General features: G+C 40.6%; 12 non-coding genes across 12 annotated transcripts; 3 read left to right on the forward strand and 9 right to left on the reverse strand.

Annotated features, from left to right (window-relative positions):
• The first annotated feature begins 2,124 nt into the window (after positions 1–2,124).
• Positions 2,125–2,243, forward strand: LOC130661574 (5S ribosomal RNA). Its single transcript, XR_008988751.1, has one exon. It is a non-coding gene; the product is annotated as a 5S ribosomal RNA (ribosomal RNA).
• Positions 2,244–2,571: 328 nt separating this feature from the next.
• Positions 2,572–2,736, reverse strand: LOC130659840 (U1 spliceosomal RNA). Its single transcript, XR_008987044.1, has one exon. It is a non-coding gene; the product is annotated as a U1 spliceosomal RNA (small nuclear RNA).
• A 185-nt stretch (positions 2,737–2,921) lies between these two features.
• Positions 2,922–3,113, reverse strand: LOC130660890 (U2 spliceosomal RNA). Its single transcript, XR_008988087.1, has one exon. It is a non-coding gene; the product is annotated as a U2 spliceosomal RNA (small nuclear RNA).
• A 322-nt stretch (positions 3,114–3,435) lies between these two features.
• On the reverse strand, positions 3,436–3,508 carry Trnar-acg (transfer RNA arginine (anticodon ACG)). The gene has a single exon. It is a non-coding gene; the product is annotated as a tRNA-Arg (tRNA).
• A 4,468-nt stretch (positions 3,509–7,976) lies between these two features.
• Positions 7,977–8,095, forward strand: LOC130661575 (5S ribosomal RNA). Its single transcript, XR_008988752.1, has one exon. It is a non-coding gene; the product is annotated as a 5S ribosomal RNA (ribosomal RNA).
• A 328-nt stretch (positions 8,096–8,423) lies between these two features.
• LOC130659841 (U1 spliceosomal RNA) lies at positions 8,424–8,588 on the reverse strand. Its single transcript, XR_008987045.1, has one exon. It is a non-coding gene; the product is annotated as a U1 spliceosomal RNA (small nuclear RNA).
• Positions 8,589–8,773: 185 nt separating this feature from the next.
• Positions 8,774–8,965, reverse strand: LOC130660891 (U2 spliceosomal RNA). The gene has a single exon (XR_008988088.1). It is a non-coding gene; the product is annotated as a U2 spliceosomal RNA (small nuclear RNA).
• Positions 8,966–9,287: 322 nt separating this feature from the next.
• On the reverse strand, positions 9,288–9,360 carry Trnar-acg (transfer RNA arginine (anticodon ACG)). Its single transcript has one exon. It is a non-coding gene; the product is annotated as a tRNA-Arg (tRNA).
• Positions 9,361–13,828: 4,468 nt separating this feature from the next.
• LOC130661576 (5S ribosomal RNA) lies at positions 13,829–13,947 on the forward strand. The gene has a single exon (XR_008988753.1). It is a non-coding gene; the product is annotated as a 5S ribosomal RNA (ribosomal RNA).
• A 328-nt stretch (positions 13,948–14,275) lies between these two features.
• LOC130659842 (U1 spliceosomal RNA) lies at positions 14,276–14,440 on the reverse strand. The gene has a single exon (XR_008987046.1). It is a non-coding gene; the product is annotated as a U1 spliceosomal RNA (small nuclear RNA).
• A 185-nt stretch (positions 14,441–14,625) lies between these two features.
• LOC130660892 (U2 spliceosomal RNA) lies at positions 14,626–14,817 on the reverse strand. Its single transcript, XR_008988089.1, has one exon. It is a non-coding gene; the product is annotated as a U2 spliceosomal RNA (small nuclear RNA).
• Positions 14,818–15,139: 322 nt separating this feature from the next.
• On the reverse strand, positions 15,140–15,212 carry Trnar-acg (transfer RNA arginine (anticodon ACG)). The gene has a single exon. It is a non-coding gene; the product is annotated as a tRNA-Arg (tRNA).
• Positions 15,213–15,784: the final 572 nt, after the last annotated feature.

A 15,784-nucleotide genomic window follows, 5' to 3' on the forward strand; every position in this document is an offset into this window, starting at 1 on the left:
ATTTTATGGCCTCTTTTTAAAGCTGTCTGAATTCTGTTAACTCAAACGTTGTTTTTGTACTCGTTCTGTACGCAACTATATCAATATGTCTGGACGCGGAAAAGGAGGTAAAGGATTGGGAAAAGGAGGTGCTAAACGTCACCGAAAAATTCTTCGTGATAACATTCAGGGAATCACAAAACCTGCTATTCGGCGTCTTGCTCGACGAGGTGGTGTCAAACGTATCTCTGGCCTTATCTATGAGGAAACCAGAGGTGTACTGAAGGTTTTCTTAGAGAATGTTATTCGTGATGCTGTAACCTACACAGAGCACGCTAAACGCAAGACCGTTACCGCTATGGATGTTGTTTATGCCTTAAAACGTCAAGGAAGAACTCTTTACGGATTCGGAGGTTAAGCGTTGTCATTGCTCAACAAAAACGGCTATTTTTATAGCCACAAATCTTTTAAAACATTACTTTGTGCACGCTTCCAAATTACACAATGTGTAAAGTCTTGTCACAGTTACATTTATTGCTATACGATACTATGTCATATATGACACAAAAAAAATTTAGAAATACTTTGTAGGGTTAATTTGCCTGGGAGTGTTTCCGTGAAAAGCTGGGTTAAGTTAAATGTAAGCAATAACATGGATCAATGTACTTGTCTTTTCTGCAAGTACAGCTAATAATACGTATGAAAAGTGAAGCTAATCCACACACACATGGGGAAGTATTTTAAATGTAGGCTAGTGTTCTTAAGCACATTATTTAGAAGTTTTATTAACTTCGGTTAACTTGTAGTGACGCCAAGTAAATGTTTTTTTAAAGATGTGTGGTCTTAAAAAAGACCGTTTGTGTTTGGTAGACGTTGGTTTACTTGCTGCTTGTGTATTTTGTGACGGCTTTTGTTCCTTCACTGACTGCGTGTTTTGCAAGTTCTCCAGGCAAGAGAAGACGTACTGCGGTTTGAATTTCACGAGAAGAGATGGTCGACTTTTTGTTTTGAAGAGCCAAACGCGAAGCTTCGGAAGCAATGCGCTCAAAGATGTCGTTGACAAATGAGTTCATGATGCTCATAGCTTTGCTTGAAACTCCGACATCTGGGTGAACTTGTTTCAAAACATTGTAGATGTAAATAGCATAACTTTCCTTTCTCTTTCTCTTGCGTTTCTTTTCACCAGTTCCACCAATCTTTCCTCCTTTTTTGCCGGCTCTTTTTTCACCTTTCTTGGCTACTTTAGGTGCCTGTTTTCCTCCTTTAGCTGCTGCGTCAGACATGGTTAAAAATTTTTGCTACTTAACTTGTAAATAAGCATTAAACTGCAAGTCAAAACTTTTTGTTTATAAGTAAAAAAATCGGATCGAATTCGATCCGAAAACGCCGATACGCAATTTAATTGGTTAAAAAAAAAATCTTTTGTTTAATACTTAATTATGATTGGTTAAAAAAACATGATTTCGATCCTATTTTTATGATGAAAAAACGAGTAAAGTTTATTTCGTTAACACTTACGTTAAATATTCGTACGTTTTTGTATTAACTTACAAATCAAATCGCAGTTATGTCTGGACGTGGAAAAGGTGGAAAAGCTAAGGCTAAAGCCAAGACAAGATCCTCAAGAGCTGGACTTCAATTTCCAGTCGGTAGAGTGCATAGATTCCTTCGTAGAGGGCACTATGCTAACCGAATTGGATCTGGAGCACCAGTTTACTTAGCAGCCGTCTTGGAATATTTATCTGCTGAGATATTGGAGTTGGCTGGTAACGCAGCAAGAGACAACAAAAAAGCTAGGATTATTCCAAGACATTTACAATTGGCTGTTCGTAATGATGAAGAATTAAACAAACTTTTGAGCGGTGTAACCATTGCAGCTGGTGGTGTTTTGCCAAACATTCAAGCTGTCTTACTCCCAAAGAAGAACGACAAAGGACAGAAGAAGTAAACCGCTACACTCAGAAAACAACGGCTATTTTTATAGCCACACATCTTTAAAAAAACATTGTTTTTTTCACAAAACTATAACCTTAAAGTCTAATAGATAATCCATGCATACGCCTTGTCCTAAGTAACTCAAAGAAATTAAATAAAAAAATTTGATCACAACGTCAAAATAAATTGCACGTATTTGCACCTACTAATGTCTACGGCCATACCACGATGAACACACCCGTTCTCGTCTGATCACGGAAGTTAAGCATCGTCGGGCCGGGATAGTACTTGGATGGGGGACCGCCTGGGAACTCCCGGTGTCGTAGGCTTTTCATTTTCATTTGCTGTGATATATTTCTTGTTATAACAATTAAGGAACGTGGCGGTTGTTGAAAGTGTTTCCTATGACATTTTCCTACGACATTTTCAGGTGATAGTACGAGAAAAAAGAGCTTTCAAATGCATACAAACTCGATCTATTGCCGATCATCCAATAACCCTGACGGAATGGCAAATAAAATAAAATTCCGCCGCCTTCCGAGGACTTATATCGCAATCACGTTTCGTAACAGCCAAGCGAGGTTTTACCTTAGCGTTTAAGTCACCACCGACATTTGGCCGCGCAACTTTTCTAAGCTCATTCATTTTGACTTAAGGAGGGGGCGAGCGCGGACGCAGGCCCCCACTACCAGAAATTGTACGGTCGAGTTACTGACGTTTGCAGTAATCGCAGAGGTCAGCCCAAGCGTAGTGCAATGCAAGAGCCTCACTCTGGAAGAAAACCCTCATTGATCAGTCTTTACTTCCCCGTCAGGTAAGTATGAGTTGGAACTGCACCGTAGCATGAGGGTACCCTTCAAAGTTTGTTAATGCTTGTGGCTTGAGTGTGTTATAAACTGCCGTGTCGCGGGGCATAGGCTGTATTCTCCCCCAGTGTACGCGTTTTGTTCCCGCCGTAGACTATGCAGAGTGCCGTCGGAAAGAGGACTGCTATTATTCTTTTATTGCTTATGTGGGCCGCCATCGGTAATAGTGCAACACCAAGGCAACCCGTGGTCACGGCGTGAATGAATCCACCTCCATGACCCAAGGCCAAAAATCAGATTAATATACTGACCATTCAGAGAATGGCCTACCAGATATTAAACTGATAAGAACAGATACTACACTTGATCTTAGCCATTAGGCCGAGAAGCGATAAAGAACAAGCGTTGCCATGATAGGCATCGTCCACACACCGTAACTGCTTGTGGAGCATGTCACGTTACTGTAAAGCTTACAACTGTCACCGCGTACGGATGGACGGCGACATAGTAAAAATCACGGCTGTTGATTTAGCCGTAGGATGGAGAGCGACTGTAGCGAGTGGATGGTAACTTACATGAATGCTAACAAAGGCGACGATACTAAGTGCGTGATATTACTTTCCAATATGTCTGCGTACATTCCGTTTATCAACGCATTACGCCAGAACGTGCGCGCGCGTTACACAGTAGACCATGCAGCCGAAATGCGACAGTGCGACCCTGCCAGGAGTCGAACCTGGAATCCCCTGATTCGTAGTCAGATGCCTTATCCATTGGGCCACAGGGCCATGCTTATGACTTCGCCCCATCGTCATTTTGGCTTGCGCATTCGTTTTACTTACGACAGAATTCTTCGTGTTTGTAGCCATGAAAGAAAGGGACTTCTGTGAGTGAATTTTTTTACTGTGGTCTAATAAAAAAGTCGAAACGCAGTGCCCAATATATGAATTGCTCCTAATAGCCGGAAACAGGCCGTGTCGATGATGTAGGCCGACATACGCAACGCAAACCAAAGAACGCTTTATGAAAATCCTAACACGAGCGCGGAAGAAGCCCAAATTAACAGACTAGATGTAATGCTGAAGACCTCAAACTCCAGCAGCTTCTCTTGCAGACTATTGCGTCGTACTACAAATAAAAATTAACATGCTTTCGCATAGTCGCGGCACCCAAAACGGACATTATACGATGTACAGAAACACACATTTCTGTTTTCGCGCCAAATCAATTCCCGGGAGTGGTACTTTTACGTCCGCATACTTCGCACCGTCTTAAATTATATCTCATTTACACGGTAATGTTTAGTATACTTCTACTGTGATAACAAGCATCGTTTATCGTTGGATTGTTGTAAGAAAACATTAAAAATGAGTGAAGCAGCTTCTCCAAAGAAAATCGCACCCAAGAAGAAACCTGCTGCAAAGAAGACAGCTGATCACCCTAAATATGTGGACATGATCAAGGCTGCTATCGCTACCCTAAAGGAACGCGGTGGTTCATCTCGCCAAGCTATTACAAAATATATTCATGCAAATTACAAAGTTGCTGAAAACTCAGATCATCATCTGAAAATGGCTCTTAAACGAGGAGTAACATCAGGCGATTTGATTCAAACTAAAGGCACTGGTGCTTCTGGATCATTCAAGCTAGGTCAGGTAAAAAAAGAAAAACCTAAGAAAAAGGCCGCAGCAAAAAAGCCAACGGCAAAGAAGCCTACTGCAAAGAAAAGTACACCAAAAAAGAAGCCAGCAAAGAAGAGCACGCCAAAGAAAGCAGCAAAGAAGCCTGCCACAAAGAAAGCCTCGGCTAAGAAACCAGCAGCTAAGAAACCCACAAAGAAGCCTGTTGCTAAAAAACCTGCAGCAAAGAAGGTCAAAAAGACTCCCAAAAAGGCAGCAAAGAAGACCGCAAAAAAATAATTTGTGTGTATCTGGCTATTACATTAACAAACGGCTATTTTTATAGCCACACATTTACAAAAAAACATTATCTTGGTACAAAGTTAAACTTGTTTAAGTCACTTAAACAGTTAAAAAAGAGTAAATTTAAGATTAGATTCCCTAAGTTTAAGTATTTTCGTTTTTAAATTTCTTATTTTCTTGCTTTTACTTTTCTTGCCCTTCATATTTTTAACATTGTCAAACTTTATGTAGCATAAAATTTTTATGTAGCATAAAATTTAAACAGAAAGCAGGACAAAGTTTGATATAAAAAGCTAGCCGTAATATTTTTTATGGATGTGTGGCTATAAAAATAGCCGTTTTTTGTTTGGTAAGATGCTTAGGCACGTTCCCCACGAATTCTTCTTGCCAACTGGATGTCTTTAGGCATGATTGTAACTCGTTTTGCGTGAATGGCACACAAGTTAGTATCCTCGAACAAGCCAACAAGGTACGCTTCAGAAGCCTCTTGCAGAGCCATAACGGCTGTGCTCTGGAATCGCAGATCTGTTTTGAAGTCCTGAGCAATTTCTCGCACAAGACGCTGGAAAGGCAACTTGCGGATCAAGAGCTCGGTTGACTTCTGGTATCTTCTGATTTCTCTGAGAGCAACTGTACCAGGTCTGTAACGATGTGGTTTTTTCACTCCTCCAGTAGCTGGTGCGCTTTTCCTCGCAGCTTTAGTGGCGAGTTGTTTTCGTGGAGCCTTTCCTCCAGTAGATTTACGTGCAGTTTGCTTTGTACGAGCCATATTTTAAGAAGTCGATGTAGTACGGATACACAAGACGGTCTAAAATGCACTATCGCGCCAAAGTTTTATTTCTCATATTGATTGACAGCTAAGGTTCAAAACAAACCATTTGATTGGTGCTAAGAAAGTAATTTCTGATTGGCTGCATAATGACATTACGCTCATTACTTTAACATTTTTATAAAATCTGTGTTTTTTGGCTACGGGAAAACGGCTGTATCTTCTGATACACAAAAGCTTTTGACTTTTTTTTTTTTTAGTAAGTAGCAGAAGGTTTGGCGAATTCCAACGATGCCAAATTTATTGCCTTACTGAAACATTAAGACCACGAATTTTTAAAAAAACTACAGTTTTACTTAAAAAAATGTACAAAATGTTCGGAACATTTTGTAATGACGCAACTCTATTGGTTAATTAGGGTGTTTCCACGAGCAGTAGGTAATTTTATGGCCTCTTTTTAAAGCTGTCTGAATTCTGTTAACTCAAACGTTGTTTTTGTACTCGTTCTGTACGCAACTATATCAATATGTCTGGACGCGGAAAAGGAGGTAAAGGATTGGGAAAAGGAGGTGCTAAACGTCACCGAAAAATTCTTCGTGATAACATTCAGGGAATCACAAAACCTGCTATTCGGCGTCTTGCTCGACGAGGTGGTGTCAAACGTATCTCTGGCCTTATCTATGAGGAAACCAGAGGTGTACTGAAGGTTTTCTTAGAGAATGTTATTCGTGATGCTGTAACCTACACAGAGCACGCTAAACGCAAGACCGTTACCGCTATGGATGTTGTTTATGCCTTAAAACGTCAAGGAAGAACTCTTTACGGATTCGGAGGTTAAGCGTTGTCATTGCTCAACAAAAACGGCTATTTTTATAGCCACAAATCTTTTAAAACATTACTTTGTGCACGCTTCCAAATTACACAATGTGTAAAGTCTTGTCACAGTTACATTTATTGCTATACGATACTATGTCATATATGACACAAAAAAAATTTAGAAATACTTTGTAGGGTTAATTTGCCTGGGAGTGTTTCCGTGAAAAGCTGGGTTAAGTTAAATGTAAGCAATAACATGGATCAATGTACTTGTCTTTTCTGCAAGTACAGCTAATAATACGTATGAAAAGTGAAGCTAATCCACACACACATGGGGAAGTATTTTAAATGTAGGCTAGTGTTCTTAAGCACATTATTTAGAAGTTTTATTAACTTCGGTTAACTTGTAGTGACGCCAAGTAAATGTTTTTTTAAAGATGTGTGGTCTTAAAAAAGACCGTTTGTGTTTGGTAGACGTTGGTTTACTTGCTGCTTGTGTATTTTGTGACGGCTTTTGTTCCTTCACTGACTGCGTGTTTTGCAAGTTCTCCAGGCAAGAGAAGACGTACTGCGGTTTGAATTTCACGAGAAGAGATGGTCGACTTTTTGTTTTGAAGAGCCAAACGCGAAGCTTCGGAAGCAATGCGCTCAAAGATGTCGTTGACAAATGAGTTCATGATGCTCATAGCTTTGCTTGAAACTCCGACATCTGGGTGAACTTGTTTCAAAACATTGTAGATGTAAATAGCATAACTTTCCTTTCTCTTTCTCTTGCGTTTCTTTTCACCAGTTCCACCAATCTTTCCTCCTTTTTTGCCGGCTCTTTTTTCACCTTTCTTGGCTACTTTAGGTGCCTGTTTTCCTCCTTTAGCTGCTGCGTCAGACATGGTTAAAAATTTTTGCTACTTAACTTGTAAATAAGCATTAAACTGCAAGTCAAAACTTTTTGTTTATAAGTAAAAAAATCGGATCGAATTCGATCCGAAAACGCCGATACGCAATTTAATTGGTTAAAAAAAAAATCTTTTGTTTAATACTTAATTATGATTGGTTAAAAAAACATGATTTCGATCCTATTTTTATGATGAAAAAACGAGTAAAGTTTATTTCGTTAACACTTACGTTAAATATTCGTACGTTTTTGTATTAACTTACAAATCAAATCGCAGTTATGTCTGGACGTGGAAAAGGTGGAAAAGCTAAGGCTAAAGCCAAGACAAGATCCTCAAGAGCTGGACTTCAATTTCCAGTCGGTAGAGTGCATAGATTCCTTCGTAGAGGGCACTATGCTAACCGAATTGGATCTGGAGCACCAGTTTACTTAGCAGCCGTCTTGGAATATTTATCTGCTGAGATATTGGAGTTGGCTGGTAACGCAGCAAGAGACAACAAAAAAGCTAGGATTATTCCAAGACATTTACAATTGGCTGTTCGTAATGATGAAGAATTAAACAAACTTTTGAGCGGTGTAACCATTGCAGCTGGTGGTGTTTTGCCAAACATTCAAGCTGTCTTACTCCCAAAGAAGAACGACAAAGGACAGAAGAAGTAAACCGCTACACTCAGAAAACAACGGCTATTTTTATAGCCACACATCTTTAAAAAAACATTGTTTTTTTCACAAAACTATAACCTTAAAGTCTAATAGATAATCCATGCATACGCCTTGTCCTAAGTAACTCAAAGAAATTAAATAAAAAAATTTGATCACAACGTCAAAATAAATTGCACGTATTTGCACCTACTAATGTCTACGGCCATACCACGATGAACACACCCGTTCTCGTCTGATCACGGAAGTTAAGCATCGTCGGGCCGGGATAGTACTTGGATGGGGGACCGCCTGGGAACTCCCGGTGTCGTAGGCTTTTCATTTTCATTTGCTGTGATATATTTCTTGTTATAACAATTAAGGAACGTGGCGGTTGTTGAAAGTGTTTCCTATGACATTTTCCTACGACATTTTCAGGTGATAGTACGAGAAAAAAGAGCTTTCAAATGCATACAAACTCGATCTATTGCCGATCATCCAATAACCCTGACGGAATGGCAAATAAAATAAAATTCCGCCGCCTTCCGAGGACTTATATCGCAATCACGTTTCGTAACAGCCAAGCGAGGTTTTACCTTAGCGTTTAAGTCACCACCGACATTTGGCCGCGCAACTTTTCTAAGCTCATTCATTTTGACTTAAGGAGGGGGCGAGCGCGGACGCAGGCCCCCACTACCAGAAATTGTACGGTCGAGTTACTGACGTTTGCAGTAATCGCAGAGGTCAGCCCAAGCGTAGTGCAATGCAAGAGCCTCACTCTGGAAGAAAACCCTCATTGATCAGTCTTTACTTCCCCGTCAGGTAAGTATGAGTTGGAACTGCACCGTAGCATGAGGGTACCCTTCAAAGTTTGTTAATGCTTGTGGCTTGAGTGTGTTATAAACTGCCGTGTCGCGGGGCATAGGCTGTATTCTCCCCCAGTGTACGCGTTTTGTTCCCGCCGTAGACTATGCAGAGTGCCGTCGGAAAGAGGACTGCTATTATTCTTTTATTGCTTATGTGGGCCGCCATCGGTAATAGTGCAACACCAAGGCAACCCGTGGTCACGGCGTGAATGAATCCACCTCCATGACCCAAGGCCAAAAATCAGATTAATATACTGACCATTCAGAGAATGGCCTACCAGATATTAAACTGATAAGAACAGATACTACACTTGATCTTAGCCATTAGGCCGAGAAGCGATAAAGAACAAGCGTTGCCATGATAGGCATCGTCCACACACCGTAACTGCTTGTGGAGCATGTCACGTTACTGTAAAGCTTACAACTGTCACCGCGTACGGATGGACGGCGACATAGTAAAAATCACGGCTGTTGATTTAGCCGTAGGATGGAGAGCGACTGTAGCGAGTGGATGGTAACTTACATGAATGCTAACAAAGGCGACGATACTAAGTGCGTGATATTACTTTCCAATATGTCTGCGTACATTCCGTTTATCAACGCATTACGCCAGAACGTGCGCGCGCGTTACACAGTAGACCATGCAGCCGAAATGCGACAGTGCGACCCTGCCAGGAGTCGAACCTGGAATCCCCTGATTCGTAGTCAGATGCCTTATCCATTGGGCCACAGGGCCATGCTTATGGCTTCGCCCCATCGTCATTTTGGCTTGCGCATTCGTTTTACTTACGACAGAATTCTTCGTGTTTGTAGCCATGAAAGAAAGGGACTTCTGTGAGTGAATTTTTTTACTGTGGTCTAATAAAAAAGTCGAAACGCAGTGCCCAATATATGAATTGCTCCTAATAGCCGGAAACAGGCCGTGTCGATGATGTAGGCCGACATACGCAACGCAAACCAAAGAACGCTTTATGAAAATCCTAACACGAGCGCGGAAGAAGCCCAAATTAACAGACTAGATGTAATGCTGAAGACCTCAAACTCCAGCAGCTTCTCTTGCAGACTATTGCGTCGTACTACAAATAAAAATTAACATGCTTTCGCATAGTCGCGGCACCCAAAACGGACATTATACGATGTACAGAAACACACATTTCTGTTTTCGCGCCAAATCAATTCCCGGGAGTGGTACTTTTACGTCCGCATACTTCGCACCGTCTTAAATTATATCTCATTTACACGGTAATGTTTAGTATACTTCTACTGTGATAACAAGCATCGTTTATCGTTGGATTGTTGTAAGAAAACATTAAAAATGAGTGAAGCAGCTTCTCCAAAGAAAATCGCACCCAAGAAGAAACCTGCTGCAAAGAAGACAGCTGATCACCCTAAATATGTGGACATGATCAAGGCTGCTATCGCTACCCTAAAGGAACGCGGTGGTTCATCTCGCCAAGCTATTACAAAATATATTCATGCAAATTACAAAGTTGCTGAAAACTCAGATCATCATCTGAAAATGGCTCTTAAACGAGGAGTAACATCAGGCGATTTGATTCAAACTAAAGGCACTGGTGCTTCTGGATCATTCAAGCTAGGTCAGGTAAAAAAAGAAAAACCTAAGAAAAAGGCCGCAGCAAAAAAGCCAACGGCAAAGAAGCCTACTGCAAAGAAAAGTACACCAAAAAAGAAGCCAGCAAAGAAGAGCACGCCAAAGAAAGCAGCAAAGAAGCCTGCCACAAAGAAAGCCTCGGCTAAGAAACCAGCAGCTAAGAAACCCACAAAGAAGCCTGTTGCTAAAAAACCTGCAGCAAAGAAGGTCAAAAAGACTCCCAAAAAGGCAGCAAAGAAGACCGCAAAAAAATAATTTGTGTGTATCTGGCTATTACATTAACAAACGGCTATTTTTATAGCCACACATTTACAAAAAAACATTATCTTGGTACAAAGTTAAACTTGTTTAAGTCACTTAAACAGTTAAAAAAGAGTAAATTTAAGATTAGATTCCCTAAGTTTAAGTATTTTCGTTTTTAAATTTCTTATTTTCTTGCTTTTACTTTTCTTGCCCTTCATATTTTTAACATTGTCAAACTTTATGTAGCATAAAATTTTTATGTAGCATAAAATTTAAACAGAAAGCAGGACAAAGTTTGATATAAAAAGCTAGCCGTAATATTTTTTATGGATGTGTGGCTATAAAAATAGCCGTTTTTTGTTTGGTAAGATGCTTAGGCACGTTCCCCACGAATTCTTCTTGCCAACTGGATGTCTTTAGGCATGATTGTAACTCGTTTTGCGTGAATGGCACACAAGTTAGTATCCTCGAACAAGCCAACAAGGTACGCTTCAGAAGCCTCTTGCAGAGCCATAACGGCTGTGCTCTGGAATCGCAGATCTGTTTTGAAGTCCTGAGCAATTTCTCGCACAAGACGCTGGAAAGGCAACTTGCGGATCAAGAGCTCGGTTGACTTCTGGTATCTTCTGATTTCTCTGAGAGCAACTGTACCAGGTCTGTAACGATGTGGTTTTTTCACTCCTCCAGTAGCTGGTGCGCTTTTCCTCGCAGCTTTAGTGGCGAGTTGTTTTCGTGGAGCCTTTCCTCCAGTAGATTTACGTGCAGTTTGCTTTGTACGAGCCATATTTTAAGAAGTCGATGTAGTACGGATACACAAGACGGTCTAAAATGCACTATCGCGCCAAAGTTTTATTTCTCATATTGATTGACAGCTAAGGTTCAAAACAAACCATTTGATTGGTGCTAAGAAAGTAATTTCTGATTGGCTGCATAATGACATTACGCTCATTACTTTAACATTTTTATAAAATCTGTGTTTTTTGGCTACGGGAAAACGGCTGTATCTTCTGATACACAAAAGCTTTTGACTTTTTTTTTTTTTAGTAAGTAGCAGAAGGTTTGGCGAATTCCAACGATGCCAAATTTATTGCCTTACTGAAACATTAAGACCACGAATTTTTAAAAAAACTACAGTTTTACTTAAAAAAATGTACAAAATGTTCGGAACATTTTGTAATGACGCAACTCTATTGGTTAATTAGGGTGTTTCCACGAGCAGTAGGTAATTTTATGGCCTCTTTTTAAAGCTGTCTGAATTCTGTTAACTCAAACGTTGTTTTTGTACTCGTTCTGTACGCAACTATATCAATATGTCTGGACGCGGAAAAGGAGGTAAAGGATTGGGAAAAGGAGGTGCTAAACGTCACCGAAAAATTCTTCGTGATAACATTCAGGGAATCACAAAACCTGCTATTCGGCGTCTTGCTCGACGAGGTGGTGTCAAACGTATCTCTGGCCTTATCTATGAGGAAACCAGAGGTGTACTGAAGGTTTTCTTAGAGAATGTTATTCGTGATGCTGTAACCTACACAGAGCACGCTAAACGCAAGACCGTTACCGCTATGGATGTTGTTTATGCCTTAAAACGTCAAGGAAGAACTCTTTACGGATTCGGAGGTTAAGCGTTGTCATTGCTCAACAAAAACGGCTATTTTTATAGCCACAAATCTTTTAAAACATTACTTTGTGCACGCTTCCAAATTACACAATGTGTAAAGTCTTGTCACAGTTACATTTATTGCTATACGATACTATGTCATATATGACACAAAAAAAATTTAGAAATACTTTGTAGGGTTAATTTGCCTGGGAGTGTTTCCGTGAAAAGCTGGGTTAAGTTAAATGTAAGCAATAACATGGATCAATGTACTTGTCTTTTCTGCAAGTACAGCTAATAATACGTATGAAAAGTGAAGCTAATCCACACACACATGGGGAAGTATTTTAAATGTAGGCTAGTGTTCTTAAGCACATTATTTAGAAGTTTTATTAACTTCGGTTAACTTGTAGTGACGCCAAGTAAATGTTTTTTTAAAGATGTGTGGTCTTAAAAAAGACCGTTTGTGTTTGGTAGACGTTGGTTTACTTGCTGCTTGTGTATTTTGTGACGGCTTTTGTTCCTTCACTGACTGCGTGTTTTGCAAGTTCTCCAGGCAAGAGAAGACGTACTGCGGTTTGAATTTCACGAGAAGAGATGGTCGACTTTTTGTTTTGAAGAGCCAAACGCGAAGCTTCGGAAGCAATGCGCTCAAAGATGTCGTTGACAAATGAGTTCATGATGCTCATAGCTTTGCTTGAAACTCCGACATCTGGGTGAACTTGTTTCAAAACATTGTAGATGTAAATAGCATAACTTTCCTTTCTCTTTCTCTTGCGTTTCTTTTCACCAGTTCCACCAATCTTTCCTCCTTTTTTGCCGGCTCTTTTTTCACCTTTCTTGGCTACTTTAGGTGCCTGTTTTCCTCCTTTAGCTGCTGCGTCAGACATGGTTAAAAATTTTTGCTACTTAACTTGTAAATAAGCATTAAACTGCAAGTCAAAACTTTTTGTTTATAAGTAAAAAAATCGGATCGAATTCGATCCGAAAACGCCGATACGCAATTTAATTGGTTAAAAAAAAAATCTTTTGTTTAATACTTAATTATGATTGGTTAAAAAAACATGATTTCGATCCTATTTTTATGATGAAAAAACGAGTAAAGTTTATTTCGTTAACACTTACGTTAAATATTCGTACGTTTTTGTATTAACTTACAAATCAAATCGCAGTTATGTCTGGACGTGGAAAAGGTGGAAAAGCTAAGGCTAAAGCCAAGACAAGATCCTCAAGAGCTGGACTTCAATTTCCAGTCGGTAGAGTGCATAGATTCCTTCGTAGAGGGCACTATGCTAACCGAATTGGATCTGGAGCACCAGTTTACTTAGCAGCCGTCTTGGAATATTTATCTGCTGAGATATTGGAGTTGGCTGGTAACGCAGCAAGAGACAACAAAAAAGCTAGGATTATTCCAAGACATTTACAATTGGCTGTTCGTAATGATGAAGAATTAAACAAACTTTTGAGCGGTGTAACCATTGCAGCTGGTGGTGTTTTGCCAAACATTCAAGCTGTCTTACTCCCAAAGAAGAACGACAAAGGACAGAAGAAGTAAACCGCTACACTCAGAAAACAACGGCTATTTTTATAGCCACACATCTTTAAAAAAACATTGTTTTTTTCACAAAACTATAACCTTAAAGTCTAATAGATAATCCATGCATACGCCTTGTCCTAAGTAACTCAAAGAAATTAAATAAAAAAATTTGATCACAACGTCAAAATAAATTGCACGTATTTGCACCTACTAATGTCTACGGCCATACCACGATGAACACACCCGTTCTCGTCTGATCACGGAAGTTAAGCATCGTCGGGCCGGGATAGTACTTGGATGGGGGACCGCCTGGGAACTCCCGGTGTCGTAGGCTTTTCATTTTCATTTGCTGTGATATATTTCTTGTTATAACAATTAAGGAACGTGGCGGTTGTTGAAAGTGTTTCCTATGACATTTTCCTACGACATTTTCAGGTGATAGTACGAGAAAAAAGAGCTTTCAAATGCATACAAACTCGATCTATTGCCGATCATCCAATAACCCTGACGGAATGGCAAATAAAATAAAATTCCGCCGCCTTCCGAGGACTTATATCGCAATCACGTTTCGTAACAGCCAAGCGAGGTTTTACCTTAGCGTTTAAGTCACCACCGACATTTGGCCGCGCAACTTTTCTAAGCTCATTCATTTTGACTTAAGGAGGGGGCGAGCGCGGACGCAGGCCCCCACTACCAGAAATTGTACGGTCGAGTTACTGACGTTTGCAGTAATCGCAGAGGTCAGCCCAAGCGTAGTGCAATGCAAGAGCCTCACTCTGGAAGAAAACCCTCATTGATCAGTCTTTACTTCCCCGTCAGGTAAGTATGAGTTGGAACTGCACCGTAGCATGAGGGTACCCTTCAAAGTTTGTTAATGCTTGTGGCTTGAGTGTGTTATAAACTGCCGTGTCGCGGGGCATAGGCTGTATTCTCCCCCAGTGTACGCGTTTTGTTCCCGCCGTAGACTATGCAGAGTGCCGTCGGAAAGAGGACTGCTATTATTCTTTTATTGCTTATGTGGGCCGCCATCGGTAATAGTGCAACACCAAGGCAACCCGTGGTCACGGCGTGAATGAATCCACCTCCATGACCCAAGGCCAAAAATCAGATTAATATACTGACCATTCAGAGAATGGCCTACCAGATATTAAACTGATAAGAACAGATACTACACTTGATCTTAGCCATTAGGCCGAGAAGCGATAAAGAACAAGCGTTGCCATGATAGGCATCGTCCACACACCGTAACTGCTTGTGGAGCATGTCACGTTACTGTAAAGCTTACAACTGTCACCGCGTACGGATGGACGGCGACATAGTAAAAATCACGGCTGTTGATTTAGCCGTAGGATGGAGAGCGACTGTAGCGAGTGGATGGTAACTTACATGAATGCTAACAAAGGCGACGATACTAAGTGCGTGATATTACTTTCCAATATGTCTGCGTACATTCCGTTTATCAACGCATTACGCCAGAACGTGCGCGCGCGTTACACAGTAGACCATGCAGCCGAAATGCGACAGTGCGACCCTGCCAGGAGTCGAACCTGGAATCCCCTGATTCGTAGTCAGATGCCTTATCCATTGGGCCACAGGGCCATGCTTATGACTTCGCCCCATCGTCATTTTGGCTTGCGCATTCGTTTTACTTACGACAGAATTCTTCGTGTTTGTAGCCATGAAAGAAAGGGACTTCTGTGAGTGAATTTTTTTACTGTGGTCTAATAAAAAAGTCGAAACGCAGTGCCCAATATATGAATTGCTCCTAATAGCCGGAAACAGGCCGTGTCGATGATGTAGGCCGACATACGCAACGCAAACCAAAGAACGCTTTATGAAAATCCTAACACGAGCGCGGAAGAAGCCCAAATTAACAGACTAGATGTAATGCTGAAGACCTCAAACTCCAGCAGCTTCTCTTGCAGACTATTGCGTCGTACTACAAATAAAAATTAACATGCTTTCGCATAGTCGCGGCACCCAAAACGGACATTATACGATGTACAGAAACACACATTTCTGTTTTCGCGCCAAATCAATTCCCGGGAGTGGTACTTTTACGTCCGCATACTTCGCACCGTCTTAAATTATATCTCATTTACACGGTAATGTTTAGTATACTTCTACTGTGATAACAAGCATCGTTTATCGTTGGATTGTTGTAAGAAAAC

The sequence above is a fragment of the Hydractinia symbiolongicarpus genome, chromosome 9 (genome assembly GCF_029227915.1).
Source record: "Hydractinia symbiolongicarpus strain clone_291-10 chromosome 9, HSymV2.1, whole genome shotgun sequence".
NCBI classification, from domain to species: domain Eukaryota; kingdom Metazoa; phylum Cnidaria; class Hydrozoa; order Anthoathecata; family Hydractiniidae; genus Hydractinia; species Hydractinia symbiolongicarpus.